The sequence below is a fragment of the Nycticebus coucang genome, chromosome 9 (genome assembly GCF_027406575.1).
Source record: "Nycticebus coucang isolate mNycCou1 chromosome 9, mNycCou1.pri, whole genome shotgun sequence".
NCBI lineage: Eukaryota > Metazoa > Chordata > Mammalia > Primates > Lorisidae > Nycticebus > Nycticebus coucang.
In genome coordinates this window covers 26565484-26572890 of record NC_069788.1, presented here as the reverse complement: position 1 = coordinate 26572890, position 7407 = coordinate 26565484, and the positions used below count along the sequence as shown (strand labels likewise).

Genomic DNA, 7407 nt, shown 5'->3' with positions numbered 1-7407 from the left:
TATATTATTAATTTATAAAAACTTAAAAACTTGACAAATAAAGAATTGTACATATTTAAGTATGTTGACAACTTGGCAAATAAAGAATTGTATATATTTAAGTATGGTCTTTCAAAACACGTGTTCATTGTGTAATGCCTAAGAGCTAATTAGCATACACATTAGCTCACATATTTATTAATTTTTGTAATGAGAACACAAAATCTACTCTCTCAGTGATTTTCAAGTATACTATGTGTTATTATCTGCAGTCACTATGTTGGACAATAGGTTTCTTGAACTCCTTTTTCCTGGCTAATTGAAGTTTTGTATCATTTGGCCAGTGTCTTTCCAATCCTTCCTTCTTCCGCTCCCCAGCCCCTGGCAACCACCATCTTACTCTCTGCTTCTGGGAGTTCAACAGTTTTTAGATTCCACATGGAATTGAGGTGATGCAGAATTTGCCTTATCTGTCTGGCTTATTTCACTTAACATAAGGTGCTCCACGTTCATTCGTGTTGTTGCAAATGACAGGATTTCCTTCTTTTTTAAGGCTGAATAGTATTCCACTGTGTATATATACACCACATTTTCTCTATCCATTCATCTGTTATTGGACACTTAGGTTGATTTCATATCTTGGCTATTGTAAAATAAACATGGGAGTGCAGATATATATCTTTTCCACATACTGATTTCATTTCCTTTATATATCTATATACACCCAGAAGTGGGATTGCTGCATCATATGATAGTTCTGCGTTTAATTTGGGGGGAACCTTCATACTGTCTTCCATAATGGTGATACTTATTTACATTTCCACCACCAGCATGCAAGGGTTCTCCTTCTCTATATTCCCACCAATGCTTATCTGTCATTTTTGTCAATAATAGTTCTTGTAGCAAGTATGAGATGATATGCCATTGTGATTTTATTTGCATTTCTCTGATGATCAGTGATGTTATTTTTTATATATTCATTGGCCATATGTATGTCATCTTTTGAAAAACATCTCTTCATGTCCTTAGTTCATTAAAAAAAGTATTATTTATTTTCTTGCTCTTGTTTGAGTTCCTTATATAGTCTGGATTTTAACCCCTTATCAGATGTATGTTTGCAGACATTTTCTCCTGTTCTGCAGGTTCTCTTTCCTCTGTTGATTGCTTCCTTTGCTGTGCAGAAGTGTTTTAGTTTGATGGAATCCTATTTGTCTATTGTTGCTTTTGTTATTAATCTTTTTAAATAACTGTGTAATGACCAAGTATTATTAGTATTACCACATAGCTTCCCACTTACAGATAAGAGATCAGAGGCAGAAAGATTGCTAATAAGTAGCAGGGCTGAGATTTAAATGCAGACAGACTGTTTAGGTGGCTGGGTTCAATCTTACCAGTCTAAGATGAGTGACTTCAAGTGAAGGGGATGCTTCTAATAGCTGGGATCAGGGATGAGTGGTATTTGAGCTGAACTTAGGGATGAGAGAAATTTCTACAGGGGGTGATGGGGAAGGGCATTTAGTACCCCAGAATTGCTAGAGCAGAAGAACAGAAAGGCCCCTATAGTGGTGTGCAGACCATTGGTAGAAAATTGGGACCTGGAGCACAAGAAAGAGAGCTGTTCTTTCAGGCACTGCTTTCTTCTTTTACATTTCAGAGGCATGATCTTTCCCCATCAATTGAATATCGAAAAGGATGGACTTTACTACTGAACATCTGTAATTAGAACAAACATATTGGTGTCTGTTCTGAGTAGCTATTAAAGTAATTTGTTAGAAAGCATCCCCACTGTCGTTCCTATCTGTTGCTCTAGGCACTGTGCATATAAAGGAATAGTGTGAAGGCAGGATCTGGAGCTCAAGTTCTTTTTTTTTTTTTTTTTTTTTTTAGCTCACAGCAACCTCAAACTCTGAGGCTCAGGAGACTACAGGTGCCCGCCACAACACTTGGCTATATATATATATATATATTTTTTTTATTGTTGGGGATTCATTGAGGGTACAATAAGCCAGGTTACACTGATTGCAATTGTTAGGTAAAGTCCCTCTTGCAATCATGTCTTGCCCCTATAAAGTGTGACACACGCCAAGGCCCCACCCCCCTCCCTCCGTCCCTCTTTCTGCCCCCCCCATAACCTTAATTGTTATTAATTGTCCTCATATCAAAATTGAGTACATAGGATTCATGCTTCTCCATTCTTGTGATGCTTTACTAAGAATAATGTCTTCCACTTCCATCCAGGCCATATAGCTAAGGCAGTTCTTAGTAACAAAAATAAAGCTGGGGGCATCAGCATACCAGATTTTAGTCTGCACTAGGCTATATTTTTTAGAGACTGGGTCTTGCTCTTGCTTAGGCTGGTCTCTGAACTTGTGACCTCAGGCAACCTACCCGCCTTGGTCTCCCAGGGTGCTAGGATTACAGGCGTGAGCCACGACACCTGGCCTTGGAGCTCAAGTTCTAATTCATCCCTGTTACCTTGGGCTTCTTTATCTTCCTCATTCTCCTGCAAATCTGGAGTAATAATGCATGCCTCAGCTTATCCTTCAAAGACATTAGGAAGCCAGAGAGAGAACAAATGTGCATAGCTTCAGAAGAAATGTGCTAAGAAATCACATATTTTCATCACTCTGATTAATCTGTTATTTTAATGCATAATAGTGATTAATATTGTGCACAAATAACTCAGGATAGAAATGTCATGACTTCAGCAAATGTGCAGAGTGCCTGTGTGTTTTAAAAATGTTTTCAAACGTATTAGATTAAATTATAATCTTTTCAATTGTCCTATGAAGTAAGTAAGCAGGGTGGCTATGATTCATTGTCATTTTTACAGATGTGGTAACTGAGGCTCAAGTAATCTGTTTAGCGAATGCTGGGTCTGAGTATGAAATTCCAGTCTTCCAACTCCCAGTTTAGGCTGCTTTCCAATGACCATAGCAAAGGCAATTAAGTCTTAACCCTTGCTAAATTTCTTGGCAAAATCCCAGAGGCAAAAGTATAGATTTTATAATACTCTCTGAACATAGTCTGCAATCCATAGGAACTGTGAATTTCTAAATCTTTTTAAAAAATTCACCTCTACATTTGCCTCGTGCTTTGACCTCTCCATATAGATCTTGCCACTCCTTCTGCAGTAATCCTGCAGGGCTCTGCATGTGCCCCTTGGAATTCCAGGTATTGCATCATAGTCAGCAATGTATTTCCATGTCTGTCTTCCAGTCTCTCCTCCCTGCACACCCCCAGCGACAGTGAGACAAGGTCTATGGCTCCAGCACCTATCATTTTTCTAGACGCAACAAAAGCTCAAGAAGTATCTTCATGTAGAGACTCCTGTATATCCACAGCCAGCAGAGATTTGCCAGCATTCTCTCTCTTTAAAAGTCATTCTGATTTATTTCTTTTTAGTTGTCTTTAACAGCTTAATGACTCCTCTTCCCCTGATTTTCCAAGGGATGTCCTGATTTCTCTCAGGCCTGTGCTCAGGGCTGCTTGGTGATCTTTATTTTCTACTGCTACTGGACAAATCACCATGATTCAGTGTGTTATAGCAGCATAAATTTATTAGCTCATAGTTGTGTAGGTCAGAAGTCAGGTTAGCTCAGCTGGTTTCTCTGTTGCAGATTTCACAGGCAGTAAGCTAAGTGTTGACAGCGTGGGCTCTTACCAGGAGGCTCATTCAGATTGCAGGACAGTTCAGTTTCTTGCAGCTATTGGACTGAGGTCTCCATTTCCCTGCTGGCTGCCAGCTGGGAGCCTCCATTAGCTTCCAGAGGCCTCTTTTCATCTTGTATCTGGGCAGTCTCAGAGCCAGAAATAGCGTATTACATTCATCTCACACTTGAAGGCTCCTGGATTTCCTCTTCTGCTACATGTCTGACTCCAGCAGGAAAAATTAGTGTGCTGTTGAGAACTCAAGTGATTAGACTGTGCCCATCTGGCTGATCCAGGATAATCTCTGCACCTCAAGGAGGCCAAGGCAGGTGAATTGCCTGAGCTCAAGAGTTTGAGACCAGCCTGGGAACAAGTGAGACCCTGCCTCTATTAAAGATAGAAAAACTAGCCAGGCATGGTGATGCAAGCCTGGAGTCCTAGCTACTTGGGAGGCTGAAGCAAGAGGGTCACTTGAGCCCAAGAGTTTGAAGTTGCTAATGACACCAGGGTGACAGAGTGAGATTCTGTCTCTAAAAACAAACAAACAAAAAAAGATCCATAACCTTAATTATAGTAAGTACCTTTTGCCACATAGGATACCATAGGCACAGGATCCAGAGATCCTAACCCTAATGGAGCAGTCGCTCTGGGCTCCCCTTGGCCCTACATAAAACCTGGGAGAGAGCGAAGCACTCCTGTGCAATAACCCATTCGCTGGACACATGCCTGCCGGGGTAGAGTGGTGGCCAGTACTGCCGCAGAGCCTCCACACGCCTTCATCCTGGGGTAAGAAGTGGTGACATCAATTGGCCTACTATCGGGCTCAGGGCTGCTTAGGAAAACTAGATTTAAACTCTGCTTCAGCCGATTTCAGTCTGTTGTCATCATTTTCTTTTCTCATCTGCCTGAGTTTCCTCTTAGTCAAGAGATCTGCTAAAGATTTTCTTGAGTTTTTTTTTTTTCCTCATGGAAAATAATTAATTCTGCTTTGATAGAAGCAAGTTACTCTTTGTAATTATTTCTCCAGAAGTCTTTATTCATCTTCATGTAGGAGTTTGTGTTTCCAATTTATACTGGTAATGTAATTCTACATTTTAAAAAGTTTCTTCTCTATTTCTAAGAGGTAAACTACATCCTCAATTGATTTTCTGCCAAGTTTCATTACATGTTCTTGATGTCGTGTAGTTAGTATTTGAAATTTCAGCCAAAACTTTTGAATCTCCCTGCAAGCAGTGAATTTTCAGACTGCTTGCTTAGTTTGCTTAGAGACTTTTCATTGACCTGTAAGCACTTCATTCATCTTATTTTCTTCACATAATTGAAAAATAATCTTTTCCATTTTCTGATTCAGTCTTTTTGTCTCATTCCAAGTTGCCGTCATCCATGTAATCTGTTGCCAGCAAAGTTGTCATCTTCAGCAGTTTTGGTCAGAGATTGTAACTGGCTTCCTTTCTCATTCACAACCAGTTTCATGAGTGTGTTTGAGTTTTCAAACATTTTTTTTTCTGAACTCTTTCCATTCATCCAGAGCTTCTTGGGAAACTCATTTTAGGCTTTCCTGACAGTGAGCATTTTTACCCAAAGCCCCCATTCTTTCCCTCTGAAGTTGTTCTACATTCTTCTGAGATATTTTGGTGTCTGTCACTTGGGAATGAAGTGCTCTTTTATCTTTCAGTGGCCATGTCTGTTCTTGAGGGCGTGCTCTCATCAGTCCATGAAATAAAAGTTGACAGGTCTTCCTATGTCGAAAAGGTCTACGGCATCCTCAGGTGAAGAGATGGACTCATTCAGAGTTTTGTCAAGTGCCTCCAAACGCAGTGGTCATAACTTCAGAGAAATGGTGCCCGCTGAGGGGTGCCTTGAGGGCTTCTCACTCTGTTCTAATCAAGTCTATCTGCTCATTGCTTTTATCATATTCTTTGACCCAGATAGAAAATGCTTTGGCTAGCTCCTTTCCCCCTCTTAAAAATATCTTAGTTCTTTATTATAAAAACAGTCATAGCAACAGATACCAGAACCTGTGGGAAGCTTAAAAAGATTCGAGTGTTGTCTCTAGCATTCAGACAATAGCAGAACACTGCACAGATGCCCAGGATGGCCCAGGATGGCCCAGGATGGCTGGAAGATCCTTTTGTGGTGCTCAGCAGGCCCCCATGGCTCCGACTGGTCTTGCAGTTCTGCCTCTGGTTACCAGTATTCCCTGAGGCACAACCCCGGCTGCACTGAACCTTGCTGAGTGTTCTGACCCAAACAGATGCCCAGCAACCAGGGTGGACCATCAGACGGGCTGGGAGAAAGGGCTCTACAAAACAGTGCTCTGTAACTTTGCTTTGCTCACTGCACAGATGGAAAGATATTATTTGTATAATGCACTAGGGAAAAATGGAAAAGGCTGGCTGTAGCCTGAGGAACTAGCCTGTGAACTCTGGTTGCTCTGGGCTCCCCTTGGCCCTACATAAAATCTGGGAGAGAGTGAAGTAGTGCAGTTTAATAACCCATTCTCTGGACACATGCCTGCCAGGGTGGAATGGTGGCCCGTGTAATAACCCATTCTCTGGACACATGCCTGCCAGGGTGGAATGGTGGCCCATGCTGCAGCAGAGCCCCCTTCTCCCTCCCCCCCATGCCTTCGTCCTGGGGTAAGGCTCATTCTTCTGATTTGAAGTTTCCTTATGCAGCCTGGACCTCTGATCTGCCTACAAATGTCACAAGGGCTCTCCCTTCCCTGAGGACCCCCTTTTTCTTTTATGTTTGGTCAGTGCAGGCAGGCCGGGGCAGAGGACTAAATAGCTAGCTTCATCAAAGGCAGTCAGTTATTGAATTGGGTTTCCATTGTAAGAATTCAGCAGAAATTAACAGGAATTGGCAATGTCTTAACATTTCATGTATTTTCCGTGATGGCAGTTTGTCTCTATTCAAAGTAAGCATTTCTGGAGAGACTTTCTTCCATGGGTAACTCTTTCCATTTGTGGCTCTGCCATCTTTAGTGTGTACCTCCCAGAGTTGCCCCACAGATGCTCCAGTCCCCCTCACCATCTTCAGGATGCCCCTGGGGAGCACCACTGAAGTGGGACACATCCTCTTTCAGCTGAATATACCACCTTTTATTGTTTTATACAACATTTCCCTCTGCTAGTATCTCTGACAGACTCGGGTCCAGACGTTCACTGTCCATCCCCCAGGGCTCTGCCATGAATGACCGACCTGTCTTCAGTATCTTTACTCATCAAGGAAATACTATTCGTGGAGACTGGTCTGGAGGTTCTGAAAGATACCAGGGTTTGGGCTGCAATTGTCCTGCACCCAGGAGTTCCTCTGTCTCCACTCCTAAGGTGGAAAAAGCCCTCTGGGTGTCTATGGATAGGTTCCATGTCTCTGGGAACACAGCTGCCCACGAGAAGTAGTTAAAGCAATGAACATTACCTAATAAATCAATTAGCCCTTACGTAAGGTCAGGTGATGGAATCAGAATGGCTCTTATTCTCAGAATGCAAGCATGTAGCAACATGATGCTGTATGTGTTGTATTTCTATACATGTATAGTGTATGTATACGCACACCCAAAAGATATGTGTCTATGTGTGTGTGGTTAGTAAGCACTGAAAAAATGCTTACTAGCTAAATGCTAGAACTAGTTCTGACCTGTTTCTGAAGATTTGGCAATTATGGAGAGAAGTCATGTAATTTTACACTTGATCTTAGCCAAAAGGCCGAGAAGCGATGAGAAGTCATGTAATTTTAAACAATTTAATAGAGAAGTAACTTTAAAGATATCAA

At 41.6% G+C, this 7407-nt stretch overlaps 1 pseudogene; it reads right to left on the bottom strand.

The window, feature by feature from the left end:
- Window positions 1-7175: 7175 nt before the first annotated feature.
- On the bottom strand, window positions 7176-7352 carry LOC128594957 (uncharacterized; annotated as a pseudogene).
- Window positions 7353-7407: the final 55 nt, after the last annotated feature.